The sequence below is a fragment of the Aquarana catesbeiana genome, linkage group LG03, assembly GCF_042186555.1.
Source record: "Aquarana catesbeiana isolate 2022-GZ linkage group LG03, ASM4218655v1, whole genome shotgun sequence".
Taxonomy (NCBI): domain Eukaryota; kingdom Metazoa; phylum Chordata; class Amphibia; order Anura; family Ranidae; genus Aquarana; species Aquarana catesbeiana.
This window is the reverse complement of record NC_133326.1, coordinates 165,784,879-165,800,670: the sequence shown is the minus strand read 5'-3', so window position 1 is coordinate 165,800,670 and position 15,792 is coordinate 165,784,879. Positions and strand designations below refer to the sequence as shown.

Genomic DNA, 15,792 nt, shown 5'->3' with positions numbered 1-15,792 from the left:
AATTAATTCTCCATATGGGTTACGTTGGGAGAAGAGGAAAATCTCCTCCCACCAACCCATGTACAAATTTGCAAGAGAGGGGGAAAATTTTGAACCCATTGATGCGCCACGGCACTGTAAATAATATTTGGAGTGAAAAATGAAATAGTTGTATTTTAGCAGGAATTCTATGGCCATGCAAAGAAATTCACATAACTTCTGCTTATAACAACCATAACGTGTAAGATGATATTTAACAGCTTGGAGTGCCAAGTGGTGTGGTATGCAGGAGTATAGTGTTTTAACATCCACTGTGATCCAACAACTATTGGCCAACCATATTATTTCATGTGTATGTGCCAGTAAATTTCCTGTATCGCTAAGATTCTCAAGGTAGTGTTCATATCAATTCTCCTCTGTAAAGATCATTCTATTTATTGGAATTATAAATCCCTCACAGACAAGACTTCTTCAATTAATAACTCTAAAAGTGTGTTTTTATTACAGACATTTAATAATTAAATTGTTCCTAACATGTCTATGTTGGATAAATGCTGCAGAGAATAAATGTTTATTATTTTTACATAATAATATTGGTGTAAATCTTTAGGACATCTAAACTGTATTGGTTTTATACAATCAGCCTGTTGCAGTATACCACTATTGATATCTTGAATATATAATAAAGTTTTATTCCTGTACACATTTGCTATGATTACTTACTATGTGCCACATATGCAAACAATCTATGTATTAATTCTGCATTAATGCACATAATGATATATTATGCACAGTAATGCAGTATGGAATCTAAGGAATGCTTATTAAATAAAGTAGTTCAAAGTGTTCTAAATTTGTACAAAGCACAGAAACCCATAGCAAAACAACTAGATATTACAATTGTTCCTCATTTAACCACTTCAATACCAGGCACTTAGACACCTTCCCGCCCAGACCAATTTTCAGCTTTCAGCGCTGTCGCAATTTAAATGACAATTGCGTGGACATGCTACACTGTACCCAAACAAATTTTTTATCATTTTGTTCCCACAAATAGAGCTTTCTTTTGGTGGTATTTGATCACCTCTGCGGTTTTTATTTTTTGCGCAACAAATAAAAAAAGACCGAAAATTTTGAAAAAAAACAAGTTTTTCTTTGTTTCTGTTAAAATTTTTTTGTAAATAAGTACGTTTTCTTCTTCAACGACGGGCACTGATATGGCTGCACTGACGGGCACTGACTGGCACTGATACGGCGGCACTGATGGGCACCGATGAGGTGGCACCAATGAGGTGGCACTGATGAGGTGGCACTGACGGGCACTGATGATGGGCACTGATAGGCGGCACTGATGGGCACTGATAGGTGGCACTGGTAAGCAGCACTGATGGGCACTCATAGGTGGCACAGATGGGCACTTATAGGCGGCGCTGATGGGCACTCATAGGTGGCATTGATGGGCACTCATAGGTGGCATTGATGGTTACTTATGGGTGGCACTGATAGTTGGCACAGATGGGCATGGATGGGCACTGATAGATGGGCACTGATGGGCAGGGATGGGCACTGACAGGTGGCATGAATGGACACTGATGGGTGGCACTGACGGCACTGGTTGTTTGCAGTGATGCCCCTAAGGGTGGCATTGTTGGGCATCACTGCAACATAATGGTGCCAATCAGTGCCCATTTGTGGGCACTGATTGGCACTGACTGGGCACACTGGGCACATGTGGATGGCCATGGGGTACATACCTGGCCATCCACATGTTGCCCCTTCCCTGGTGGTCCTAGTGGCGATCCCTGGTGGTCCAGTGTGGTGATCTGAGGGGGGGCTGCGCTGATAAACAATCAGCACAGACCCCCCCTGCCAGGAGAACCGCCGATCGGCTCTCCTCTAATCGCGTCTGTCAGACGCGAGTGAGGAAGAGCCGATCAACGGCTCTTCCTATTGACAGCGTGATCAGCCGTGATTGGACACGGCTGATCACGTGGTAAAGAGCCTCCGCCGGAGGCTTTTTACCAAGATCAGTGTAGCGGTGTGTCAGACTGACACACCGCTCCACCGATCGCCGCGATGCGCGCCCCCGGGGGCGCGCTGCGGCATGTTATCCTGCTGGACGTCATATGACGTCCAGTCAGGATAACACAACCACTTCCCGGACGTCAATCCGCTATAGGGCGGGCGGGAAGTGGTTAAAAAAATAAAATTAAATACAAAGTTGAACTAAACTCTAGAAGTGAAGATTTGCTATGTTAACAGAAACATCCAGGAGTGTTAAATGTGTCTAAGCAGTACTCTTAGAAATGTGCCCACTGTCTTGAATGTCTCTTGAAGTACATCCTAGTATGTGAGTGTCCCTGTGCATACAGCCTCATAGCTTTATTTCTTCAGCGTCAGATCTAAGGCACTACTGCCTCTGACTGCTAATCTCTGGAGTTTTGGAATGAGATTAGATGATGTCACTGCAATTTTGCCTACATCTTGCAGGAAGCTTTGGCCCAGAAGCAAAGTCCTGTTTCTATGAAGATGGCTGATGGAAGATTCCATACAGAAAAACTGTAGAGAGCAAAGCATGGGAAGCGAGCAATGGGGAAAAAGATAAGCTGCAGGGAGACCACATGAATCTCTTTGTCCTGTGCTTAGCAGTTTTCAGGGTGCAGCTCCTCTTTTAGAAAGAATAATTAATGTTGCCCTAATTTGAATATGGTCATAAAACGTCACATTTATTTATTAAATCCTTACAACTATTTTATAAATTAAAGCCACTACCTATTTATTCTTGATACATGTATGAAATTATAAGTGTATTACTTAGAAGCAAACAATATTAGATGTTACATGTACATCTAGTAAACCTTGATTCTTTGCCAAATCTGAATGTTGTGTACCATCTAACTGGAAAGGTTTGGGCATTAAACTGCCATAGATGGCTAATTTTACCCTGACAATATTGTGATCTAAAGCAAGTCCACAAATAAAACAAAATCAGATACATTTGAGAATAGAGGCAACAGCAAAAGTAAGTAATATTCCAATCTGAAACACGCTATATTTCATAAAGGAATAGCACTATGATAAAGTAAAAGAAGTCACACGTTCTCTGTTGTAATATGTGAGACCCCAGCTGCTATATCAATGTGCAATCTGTAAACAAGAAAAACAAGTGAACATGTGAGTGTAAAACTTTGTGGGAATTCACTAAAAATAATATTAAAAAAATGCTGTCTGTGCTATTTTACTGTGGAACTAATTGAGAGAATAAGAAGCAGTGACATATTTAAATAAATATGGGTTTTTCATCATATTTGTTTAGTGATTCACCCTGCGGCCACTGCTCTAAAGTATTTGTCTTCTGATGCCCTGTACACACGGTCGGACATTGATCGGACATTCTGACAACAAAATCCTAGGATTTTTTCCGATGGATGTTGGCTCAAACTTGTTTTGCGTACACATGGTCGCACAAAGTTGTCGGAATTTCCGATCGCCAAGAACGCGGTGACGTCAAGCACGTACGACAAGACTAGAAAAGGCCAGTTCAGAACCAAGCGCTGCACCCTTTGGGCTCCTTTTGCTAATCTCGTGTTAGTAAAAGTTTGGTGAGAGACGATTCGCGCTTTTTCAGACTCGTGGTTTTCAGATCGTTTTCTGACGTTCAGTTTGTGCTTGTGGGTTTGTATCTGCTCTTCAGTGCGTGCAAGCAAGTTCCGCGTGACTTAGTCATTGTATTCTTGATCATTCGTTACTGTTTTCCAGGTCGCTCTTCACAGGCCTTGCTGTTCTTCAGTGCGTTCTGTTACTTCGTTCTGAGCAGCCGACCGTTTTCAAGCCATGTTGCGTATGCGTACTCCTCGTAGAGTTTGTGCTGTGCGGGGGCTTCGTGTTGGGGTCCTGACCTTGACACAAGTCCAGTCCATGAACAGGGTGGGGAGGAGTTCATGGACCAAGAATTGGTTGCTTCAGCGTGACCAGTTCTCTCATATGCCTTTGCTCCGTGAGATCCGTGAGAATAATCCTGATGATTTCAGGAACTTTCTCAGGATGACGGACCCCGTGTTTCACCGTTTGTTGGCTTCGCTGACCCCTTATATTAGCAGGCAGGATACCTGCATGAGGCAAGCCATCACTCCGGAGCAGAGGCTCGTCGCTACCCTGCGGTATTTGGCGACAGGGAGAAGTCTGCAGGACTTGAAGTTCTCAACAGGCATCTCCCCCCAGGCTCTGGGAATCATTATCCCAGAGACCTGTTCTGCCATCATCCAGGTCCTGCAGAAGAACTATATGAAGGTAAGATTTTTATCCTTTAATATCACATTTCATTGTATTTAATGTGTGCTAATATATTGTATTTTTTTCCTCATTCCCTAATTACCATGATTGTAATATGCTGTGAATGTCCCCTTTGTCCTCATGCATGCTGGATTTTTATGTAATTAATTTTTTAGGTCCTTCATACAGATTGTCCTTCACTAACCTCCCCAGCATGTTCTCTCCTGGCCCTATATTCACCGCATGTATTCACTTTAAACAATGTATTTTATCAGCTCCATAGTAGTGCTTTACCCCAAACACGCCCTAAAATGTTTTGAAATGTTATTTTAGCTTTAAATTCAGGCAGAGTGGCAGAGGCTTATTTTTTGTGGTGTCCCCAAATCATTTTTAGTAACCCTCCCTCCCCCCAACTGCTAAGTCAGCTGATCCCAATTCTCTATCTATCCTCAATCATCTATCTGCTGACTTTGCCAAACCCATACACACTATACCCACCTCTTTTGTGCTCTGATTTATGGATGAATTCCCCAAAGCATGTAGTGCAAGGGCCTGCCTGTATACTTTCAAATGGTACTGTTTGAATTTTTAAGATCCTATTATTATCTTGAGTCAGGTAATAGCAGAATGTTCAAATGTGCTCAAATGTGTACAATGTGTATTTATATCTTTGTATTCGGACACTTCTTACCTGTCCAGTGGGCTGCCAATATCGTAACTAAGGAGGGGCTGTTCCAAGTAATGCCCTGTATTTAGGCATTCATCTCTCAATGAAGTGAAGAGGGTTACCTGTCCAAGATTTCCACACCCCCCATAATGTTAGAAATGGCCCATGAGAGGGGGGGGAATATGATAGGTGTACCTTATACTTTGGTGTTAAATTCCCCTTAATAAATGCTATCTGGAGGTTGCCCTAGAATGTTTGTGCCTAATCTGCTTGCCATGTTTCTGAGCAAAAATATTCACTGTTTTTTTTTTTCCTCAACAGTTTCCTTCCATGCCACAGGAATGGCAGACTGTGGCCTCCCACTTTGCCCAGTGGTGGGACTTTCCTAACTGCGGAGGGGCAATTGATGGGAAACATGTCCACATCATCCTACCACCCAACTCGGGGTCGTACTATTTCAACTATAAGGGGTTCAATAGTATTGTAATGTTGGCAGTGGTGTCGGCTAATTACGACTTCTTGTATGTGGACGTGGGGAAGAAAGGCCGGATGTCCGATGGTGGAGTCATCGCCCAGACGGAGTTCTACAGGCGTCTCCAGAATGGCAGCTTGGACTTGCCAGCTCCAGAGGACAATGTGGAAGGACTCCCATTTGTGTTCGTTGCTGATGAAACGTTTGCGCTGGGGGACCACCTTATGTGGCCATTCCCTATGAGGACCCTCACCCCGGAACAGAGGGTTTTTAATTACCGGCTGGCCAGAGCCCGAAGAGTGGTGGAGAACACATTTGGAATCCTGGCCAGCCAGTTCCGCCTATTTCTGACACCTATCCATATGGCAGAGTATAAACTTAATCATATCATCATGGCGTGCTGTATTCTCCATAACTTTTTAAGGAAACATTCGGCCAACTATGCTGGCTCTGTTGGGCCTGAGGCCGGAGTGATACCTGAAACAACACTGACGGCGCTTGAAAGCGGCCGTCCTGGCTTGCCCTCCCTGAGTGCCCGTGATGTCCGGTTACGATACCTGGAGTTCTTTGCGGGTAGGGGGGCCATCAATATGCCAGCAAATATGTGAAGCCTTTTTCAAATAAAAAAGCAAAAAACAGAAATTCTTTGTGGACATTTACTGCTTGTGTTTGTTTTAGCTGACCCTGACAGAAATGTGTTGAGTCCAGAAAATGGCGTGATTGTGTAACCTTATACAAAGCACTGTTGGGTCTTGACTAAATGCAAAGACACTTTTCACTACAAGTGCACTTGCAACTGCACTCAAACTGCACTTGTAGTGCCAAGAGGATTTGCCCTTAGGAAATAACCACCATTTTCACCGAAAACACCAATTACATCACCACCAAAGTGTTTTAGCGTTGACACAATAATCCACACATTCTTGATTAACACACTTTTTAATACCTGCACAATCACATGTGCATTTACCAAAGGTTTTTCAAACAAACCAACATGTTTGTTGTCGACCAATTTTTGGGGTAGCATTATCAAAAATAGAAATGTCCATTTAAGATAAAACAGGCATGTGTAAAACCAACAAGAAAGACATAAATCTTGAACTTACAAAGTTCACATTTGCTAGAATTTGAAGGCAATATCAGACATGAGTATTTAGGAACTGTGTTTGATATTGCGTTCAGATGGGGTGAAGTCACCCCAGCTAAAGCCAAATTTGGAAGATGCACACCAATTTACAAATTTCAACATGTGTTAGCTGCCATCACGGGGGATCAAGGGACGTGTTTGGGGTGAGAAACCCCTTCCTCTCAGCTACTTTATTATTGAGGAAGGGGTTGCACCCCCAAAACGCGTCCATTGATCTCCCGTGATGGCAGATAGCACATGTTGGCACACTGTGTGCATCCTCCAAATTTGGCTTTGGGAAAAATCACAAAAACATTTTTCACATTGTAGCACAAACAAAGGGATTTGGAGGGGCTTTAAACTCGCCCCAAAACATCAATGATGTTTATATTTTTGGGAATAACATCATTGCTGTTTTTCTTGAGGTTTTCTAATTGTAAATTACACCCCATGATCTCCCCGATCAGGATCTGGGCACTTTCGGATGTGAAAGGATCTGGATCCACAACATCACGATCACCTAAAAAAAGAGGAACCCCAAAAAAAATTAGGTGTCAAAAATATGCCTTCATCCATCTCTTACCTGAGCCTGTGGTCGCAGACACTCACCTGTTGTGGTGACTAGTTCCACCACGTCTTCTTCCTCCTGCTCAGCTTGTGTTGGGGGGATTTCCCCTTCTTCCAGAGGGGGGTAGGCTCTGGTCTCCTCGGATGAGGGGTGTCCTCCGAGTCTTTTATCCCCTATGTAAAACAAAATGGTATACTTAGCACACAGATATTTGATGGCAGAACTAGATATAGTCAACATTGCTTGGAAGTGGGGTACAATTGTCAATTTTAGCAGAGTTTCAAAATTTAGCATTTTCAGTGTCCTTTGTCAAGCTTCAATACTTTACCTGTTTGGTACAAGCTTCACAGATGTACAGTAGCCCCCCCTATAGTATACACTGGAGCATCTGTCTGGCCCCCTAATAAAAATGGTGTTCTGGGGTCCCACACTAGTGCTCCAGAGTCCAGATGTGAAAACAGCTGCTGAGTGTCCTCTCCTTACACAGAATCTAGTTTGCATTTCATTCTAGTAACAAAGCCATCGACACAACCAAATTAGTTGCAGACAAGTATAGGGCGTAAAAATGGTGGCCAAATGCATATGGCCTAAACAATGGTGTTTTATAGGCCGAAAGAAAAATGTTTGATACGAATGAATAATGTGCCCATGAACATGAAAGTTGCCATTTTAAACTGTACAACAGTTCCTAAAAGCACATGGAGCAGCACGAACGTAATAAACATCCAAAGAATAGGAACACAGGACAACTACTTACTTTTTTGCAGCACTCTCCAGATTTTTCTGTACTGCTCATGTTCTCGTAATTTCAGGTCCGACCACCGCTTCCTGAGCTTATCTTTCGATCGTCGTACCCCGAATTTCCGGTGCAGACTCTTGACCACTTTCGCCATGATCTTGGCCTTTCTGACATTGGGGTTGGGGTAAGGTCCATATTTTCCATCATAGTCGGCCTTCTTCAGGATGTCCACCATCTCCAACATCTCCCCAAAGGATATATTTGAGGCCTTAAATCTCCTTCTGGATTGGGACGTTTCCGGATCCGGCCTTTCCTCCTCCTCCTCCTCGTTGCTACAATTAGCATGATCCTGCTGTGTATCCACCATGTGCTCTTCCCCCACTGCGCAGATCGAAAAGGGGCGGGGAATAGACTAGAAAGAACGTCAGGGGCGGGCGGAGTTACACGCATGCGCAGTGTGTATAAATCATAACACGCGTGCGTCTTACGTACGATCTGTGAGCAGGGGAAGGAGCATCGGAGGCACCGATCGTGATAACGAAGGTAAGATCTAAACTTGCGCCTATACTGCTTCTAAATGGAAGCCTATATTTTAACAAGATTAGGGGAGTTTGGCCTGACCTTAGGGTTTGTCTTGTGTTGTGTCTTGCAGAGAAAATGGATGGGTTCAATGACCACAATTTCCTCCCCCTGTTCATAGACAAATACAGGGAGCTGGCCTGTCTGTGGCTGGTGAGACACCCCCATTACAATAATAAACAAAAGAGGCAGGCAGCGCTGGAGAAACTGCTGGAGTTGGTGAAGCCGGTGGTCCCCGTGGCAACCATCCCTTATTTAAAAACCAAAATTGGTGGCCTGAAGAGCACTTATCTAAGGGAGCGCAAGAAGGTCACGGATTCCCAGAGGTCCGGAGCTGCAGCAGATGACGTTTATGTCCCCAGGCTGTGGTACTATGAGAGACTGCGATTTCTGTCAGACCACACTGAAGTCAGGGAATCCCTCTCAACCCTTCCTTCCACTCTTCCTTCCACCCCAGCTGAGGCTTCCGATGTCCAACCTGGGCCTTCCAGCCAGGAAGAAGTGGAGGAGCCCAGCTGGAGTCAGGTATAGCATTCTTCTACAGATTTCTGGTCAATAAAGAAATGATGTTTACTATACATGTTATTATTGATCACTAATTGGTGATTTAAAACAATTGTTTTACATATCAATAGACAGTAGTGGGCACCCAAAATTGTTAAAAGAAACAAAAATGCTGGGCTCAGAATGATAGTCTGTTATACTTGTTAACATTCAATTTGCAACAGTCAGGAGGTGAAAATTGTGTGTGATTGATGAAGAAAAAACTAAAACAATGTCCCTTTTTCATACACAGGAAGACCTTAGCCAGGAGGAGGTTGTGGAATGTGGCAGTCAGGAGGAGGCGGGGATTAGTGGCAGCCAGGAGGAGGCGGGGCTAAGTGTCAGCCAAGAGAAGCCTGGGACAAGTCGCAGCCTGACCGAATCGCAGGTTCCTCCCCTCCGCCTTCCATATAATAAAAGAGCGAGGAAGGCGACTCCCATGCAGGATTCAGCACTCAGGCTCATTCAGGAGGCTTCTGCGTCCCTCGGAGCCTTACCCACTCCTGAAGAGGCCTTTGTCTGCATGGAGCCACCAAAACTGCAGGGCATGCAGGAGGGTCAACGCAAGCTATGTGAGGACCTGCTTTATAAAGTCCTAAGAAAGGGGGTGAGTGGGGAACTAACACCCAAGACCGACGTGATCGAGTTGGACCATCCTCCTTCTCCTCCTCCTCCTGCTGCCACAACTCCACCACCACAGCCACAGCATGGAAGGAAGCGTGGAAAGAAGACCAGAGAGTGATGGCCCTGGGTTCAGTCTGGTCTGACAAAAGCTGCAGTCTCTCATATGACCACAGCCTGGGGACACAGATGTCATCTGCTGCTTTCCGGATCTCTGGGACTTCTGGACCAGACTGCCCTCCCTTAGATAAGGACTCCTCAGCCCACCAATTTTGCTTGAAAATAGTTGATGTGTGCCCTGGGGGTCCAAGGCTTCACCCATTTCTGCAGTTTCTCCAGCGTTGCCTCCCTCTTTGTTTAGTTGTGAACCCTTAATTTTGTACTAACTAACTTTGTGTGTCGAAAAATCCGATGGAAAATGTCCAATGGAGCCCACACACGGTCGGAATTTCCAACAACACGCTCCGATCGGACATTTTCCATCGGAAAATCAGACCGTGTGTACGGTGCATAAGAATAGTGTTTATGGAGCAATAGGTTTAAAGGGGATTGTCTCTGTGTTGTCTTAATTACATTGCAAGGTTTACATTGCTTTCATTTCACTGGAAGTCAAGTATACCTTATTCACAATTACCCAGTCTAATAATGTATTGGTGACTAGAGCAGCTTGTAAATTCCTGCAATAGAACAGCTTTGGAAACTGTGTTTTTCAGATGTATTTATCAATAAAATGGTTAGTTGAATTTAAATAGTTTACAATGCAGGTGCCAATGCAATGCTTGGTCTCAGCAATATAAATAAGTCTTATTTCAAGCTCTAGCCCAAGCCAGTTGAAAAAAATAGACAAGAGACAAAAATAACCACAGGTAAGCAGGTTCTTATTGAATTTTTTTTGTATTGTCACTCATTGTCTGGCAAAAAAAGTTACTCAGTCTCATCAGATTTTGGCCTAGAATAATCCTTACATGTTTTTCTCTGGTGTAGGGTTACATTATGGGTACACCCACCTGCATCACACACATGTTGTTTTTTCCCTTGTAACCCCCACAACACATACACATTGGTCTTTTCTGTGTATCCCTCCTCCATCATAGACATTGGCTTTTCCCCTGTTATCCCTTGCTACACACACATTGGGGTTGATTTACTAAAGGTAAATCCACTGTGCACTGCAAGTGCACTGCAAGTGCACTTGGAAGTGCAATCGCTGTAGATCTGAGGGGAACATGCAAGGAAAATAAAAAAACAGCATTTTTTGCTTGCACATGATTGGATGATAGAATTTAGCAGAGCTTCCCCTCATTTCAGATCTTCCCCTCAAATCTTCAGCGACTGCACTTCTAAGTGCACTTGCAATGCACAGTGGATTTGCCTTTAGTAAATCAACCCCACTGTTCTTTTCCTTGTATCCCTCCTTTGGCACACACACATTGGTCTTTTTTTGTATCTGTTCTCGCTCACACTTTCCCCAGTTTGCCCTTCAGAGACTCCTTAGTTTGCATTCCAGCCACACAAAGTGCACATTTAACACTGTCCATGTCCTCCCAATAGACAATGCACACTGAGCTCAGACACACAGTTGAGTTACTAAAGGCAAATAGACTGTTCATTTGCTTAGTGAATGAGGTGAAGCTCTGCTGACTTCCATCATCCAATCATATTCAAGAAAAATTATGTTTTTTTTAACATTTTCTTGCCATGTAATTGGGTATTCTTTGCAAAGTAAAATTTCACCACATTCACTAATCTCTGGGGAAATTTCCATTGCAAAGTGCAACTTCCCTAGCCTATTTGCATTCAGTAAATCAAGTCCATAGTCTGGAAGTTCAGCACTCAGAGTAAAGTACAGTACAGCAGCAGCATCTTCTGTCTCTTCTCCCTTCTGCAGAATTAAATTTTCTCATTACATGTCATTGTCTAGTTTCGGATTGTCTTTGTGTTTGTGTGTGTGCATGTGTTAGGGCACAACATTGGTGTCTCACCTGTCCTGCCCTCAGCACACTCAAATCACTTCCCAGTATCCAAACAAGTAGTTAGATGCCCAATCCAGGACATGGAGCTCTAGCCATTTTAACATAAGCAGAGTGTGAGCATTAATCCAACTGTGACCGTTCTGCAGTGTTAGGAGCATTAAAGTGATTGTAAAGACTCATTTTTTTCTATAAAAATAACAAACATGGTATACTTACCTGTTCTGTTGCAGGGGATTTGCACAGAACAACCCAGATCCTTCTCTTCTCGGGTTCCTCTTTTGTGCTCCTGGTCCCTTACTCCTGTTGAGTGCCCCCACAGCAAGCAGCTTGCTATGAGGGCACCCGAGCCGAGCTGCAGCTCTGTGTGTCCATTGAAATATGGAGCTGCGGTTTGGCCCTGCCCCCTCTCTCTCCTGGTTACTGACATTGATTGACAGTAGTGGTTGCCAATCAGGAGGGAGAGTCCCGGGTAACCGAGACACTTGTGGACATCCCTGAACAAAGATGGGGCTCCGATAAGTATTAGGGGGGCTGAGGGGGGCTGCTGCACACAGAAGGCTTTTTATCTTAATGCATACAATGCATTAAGATGAAAAACCTTCTGACTTTACAACCCCTTTAACCCATTTGTGACCAATCTGTTGTGCATGTGTATTAGCCTTTCAGTGATCTACCACCACAGAAGTAGCAGGCCTCTTTCATGGACATTGATTTTAATATTTATTCCTCATCTATAAAAACATCCGTGTAAAGAACTCTTCTAAAGTACTGCTGTAAAATTACTAATTTTTGTTTTTGTATCTAATTATGGAAAGTTTGGTAACCACAATTTGTAAGTCAAAAGATTAACTGTTTTCCCACTGCCATATCTTCTACATTCTTCTCCTGCACATAATGCCTTCTATGATTCCTTCCACGATTCTTTCCTGCACAATATGACTCCTTGCATATATCTGCACTTATGTCCTTTACATATTGCTCACTGTCTTGCCCTTAAGACCCCACTCCTGCACATGCTACCCTCTTTCATGCGCTCCTTATTCCACTTTTGCACATATTTCCCCCTGTAATGCCCTCTGTTCTTTACAGCTCAAACCTCTCTCCTGTAATACCCTTCTGCATTAGAGATGAGCCGAACACCCCTCGGTTCGGTTCGCGGCAGAACATGTGAACAGACAAAAAATTTGTGCGAACACCGTTAAAGTCTATGGGACTTAAACGTGAAAAATCAAAAGTGCTAATATTAAAGGCTAATATGTAAGTTATTGTCATAAAAAGTGTTTGGGGACTTGGGTCCTGCCCCAGGGGACATGTATCCATGCAAAAAAAAGTTTTAAATATGGCCGTTTTTTTAGGAGCAGTGATTTTAATAATGCTTAATGTGAAACAATAAAAGTGAAATATTCCTTTAAATATCGTGCCTGGGGGGTGACTATAGTATGCCTGTAAAGTGGTGCATTTTTCCCGTGTTTAGAACATTCCCTGCACAAAATGACATTTCTAAAGGAATAAAAGTCATTTAAAACTGCTTGAGGCTGTAATGTAATGTTGCCCCCCGCCCCCAGCCCATTACTAGGCCCTTTGGGTCTGGTATGGATATTAAAGGGAACCCCACACCCAAATAAAAAAGGCATGGGGCCCCCGGGCCCTATATACTCTGAACAGCAGAAGTATACAGGCAGTCCCTGGGTTACAAACAGGATAGGGACTGTAGGTTTGTTCTTAAGTTGAATCTGTTTGTAATTTGGAACAGGTACATTTTGTAAGTTTAGCTCCAGCCACAAAAATCTATTTTTAAGCTTTTTGGATAACATAGGGAAGGGTTATCATCACCCTTGTAACATTTGTTTTGCTGTCTGTGCCCCTGTTCAGAAGATTTCACCTCACATTCTGTCCCAATGACAATTGAATTTAGAAAATTTTGGGTTATTAGAGAAACAATGATTGGGGATAAAGCATCAGTGGAGACACCTGTTTCCCATATTAACTCTTACAGGAGAGAATTTCCCTTCCTAGGGGTAGATTTCCTCTCACTTTCTGTTGTCTCCCTCCATTTGTAAGTAGGAGTCGTTTGTAAGTCAGATGTTTGAAAATAGGGGACTGCCTGTATATACTATACGGCCTGCCCTATACACTCTGCGGAAAATTGTGCCTTAGGTGTTGGTGGTACCCGAATACTGTAAACCCTCACAGTTACTCTTGGTGAGCGCTGGAACGGGTCCTGATGGGAAATATTATATAAAGAATTGTAATTACGCGCCCCTGTTAAACAGGGGCATAATAATTAGTCCTTAGGCGGCGGTGGTGGTGGTGGTGGCACAACACTGTAAGCCCTCACAGTTACTCTTGGTGGGTGCTGGAATGGGCCCTACTGTGAAATATTATATCAAGAATTGTAATTACGCGCCCCTGTTAAACAGGGGCATAAAAATTGGGCCATAGGCAGTGGTGGCACAATACTGTAAAGCCTCACAGATACTTTTGCTGAGCGCAGGAACAGGCCCTGCTGTGAAAAATTAGATCAAAAATTGTAATTACATGCCCCTGTTAAATAGGGGCATAAATATTGGGCCTTAGGAGGTGGTGGTGGTGGTGGTGGCACAACACTGTAAAGCGTCAAAGATACTCTTGTTGAGTGCAGGAACAGGCCCTGCTGTGAAATATTAGATCAAAATTGTAATTACGTGCCCCTGTTAAACAGGGGCATAAAAATTGGGCCTTAGGCGGTGTTGGGGGTTGTGGTGGTGACACAACACTGTAAAGCCTCACAGATACTTTTGTTGAGTGCAAGAATAGGCCCTTCTGTGAAATATTAGATCAAAAATTGATATTACGCTCCCCTGTTAAACAGGGGCATAAAAATTGGGCCATAGGCTGTGGTGGTGTCCTGAACCGAAAATATTCCTAGAAGTTATCATCATGAAGATTGAGGAGGAATAGGATAGTCACTCAGCATAATAGGATAGTCACTCAGCAGATGCAGTCTTCAAGGGATCCCACATCCATAGAAAAATCAATCGGTTACATCAGAATCAGGTGCTTGGTAGCTGGTGATCCAAGACTGATTTATTTTTATGAATGTGAGCCGATCAACAGAGTCTGTGGACAGGCACACTCTGTGATTAGTTACAAAGCCTCCAGCAGCACTGAATGTGCGTTCAGAAAAAACACTGGATGCAGGACAGGCCAGTAGCTCAATTGCATATTGAGCAAGCTCTGGCCAGTGGTCCATCCTCAAGACCCAGTAACCCAGTGGATGTTCTGGTAGAAAGGTCTCCAAGTCTGATCTTACCCTTGTAACGTGGATCAAGAAGGGTTGCCAGCCAGTAATAATCCCTCTCCTTGATACCACGAATCCTAGGGTCCTTTTGCAGGCTTTGCAGGATCAGGGAGGCCATGCAGCGTAAGTTTGCAGAGGCATTCGATCCTGAATCCTCTGGGTCACTAAGGATCACATGTTCCTCAACCACCTCCTCCCAGCCACGTACAACTCCATGGGTTTCTGGGGACTGCAAACGATCCCTTGAAGACTGCTGCTGATGCTGAGTGTTATCCTCCACCTCTATGCTGACACAATCCTCCTCCTCTTCTTCTTCCTGTGTGATCAGTGGGCCCGCAGGAATACTATCTGGATAAAGGGGGCCTTGAAAGGTAAGGAAGTCCTCCTCTTCCTCCCGCTGTTCTGCCTCAAGTGCCCTGTCCATTATTCCACGAAGCGTGTGCTCCAACAGGAAGACAAGAGGGACACTATCACTGATGCATGCACTGTCACTGCTCACAGTCCTCATGGCCTCCTCAAATGGTGACAGGACAGTGCATGCATTCTTGATCAGTAGCCACTGGTGTGGCAAAAAAAAGCCAAGCTCCTCTGACCCTGTCCTGGTGCTATACTCACACAGGTACTCATTGTTGGCCCTTTGCTGCATGTGCAGCTGCTGCAGCATTGCCAACGTTGAGTTCCACCTGGTAGGCATGTCACAAATGAGGTGGTTCTTGGGCGGGTTGCATTCTCTTTGAATGTCAGCCAGCCGAGCACTGGCATTATACAGTAGGTTGCACTCATCGTGAAAGGAAAAAATAGTTTTCCTTTCCAGATGAGCGAGCCAGCGCGACATGCACAGTACCCTGTCACCGAGAACCAGTGCAATGGGATCGCGCTGGAAACACAATCTCGCGGTCAGGTACGGAATGACCGGCAGAAATGACCACAGACTTTCCTGGCCTGCCTCAGGACATCCTGTAAGCCAGGGTAC

General features: G+C 44.1%; 1 protein-coding gene across 27 annotated transcripts in view; it reads right to left on the bottom strand.

Moving 5' to 3' along the window:
- CELF2 (CUGBP Elav-like family member 2) overlaps positions 1–15,792 on the bottom strand; it is a 785,403-nt gene that overhangs the window by 268,428 nt on the left and 501,183 nt on the right. The gene's annotated exons all lie outside the window — the stretch shown is intronic.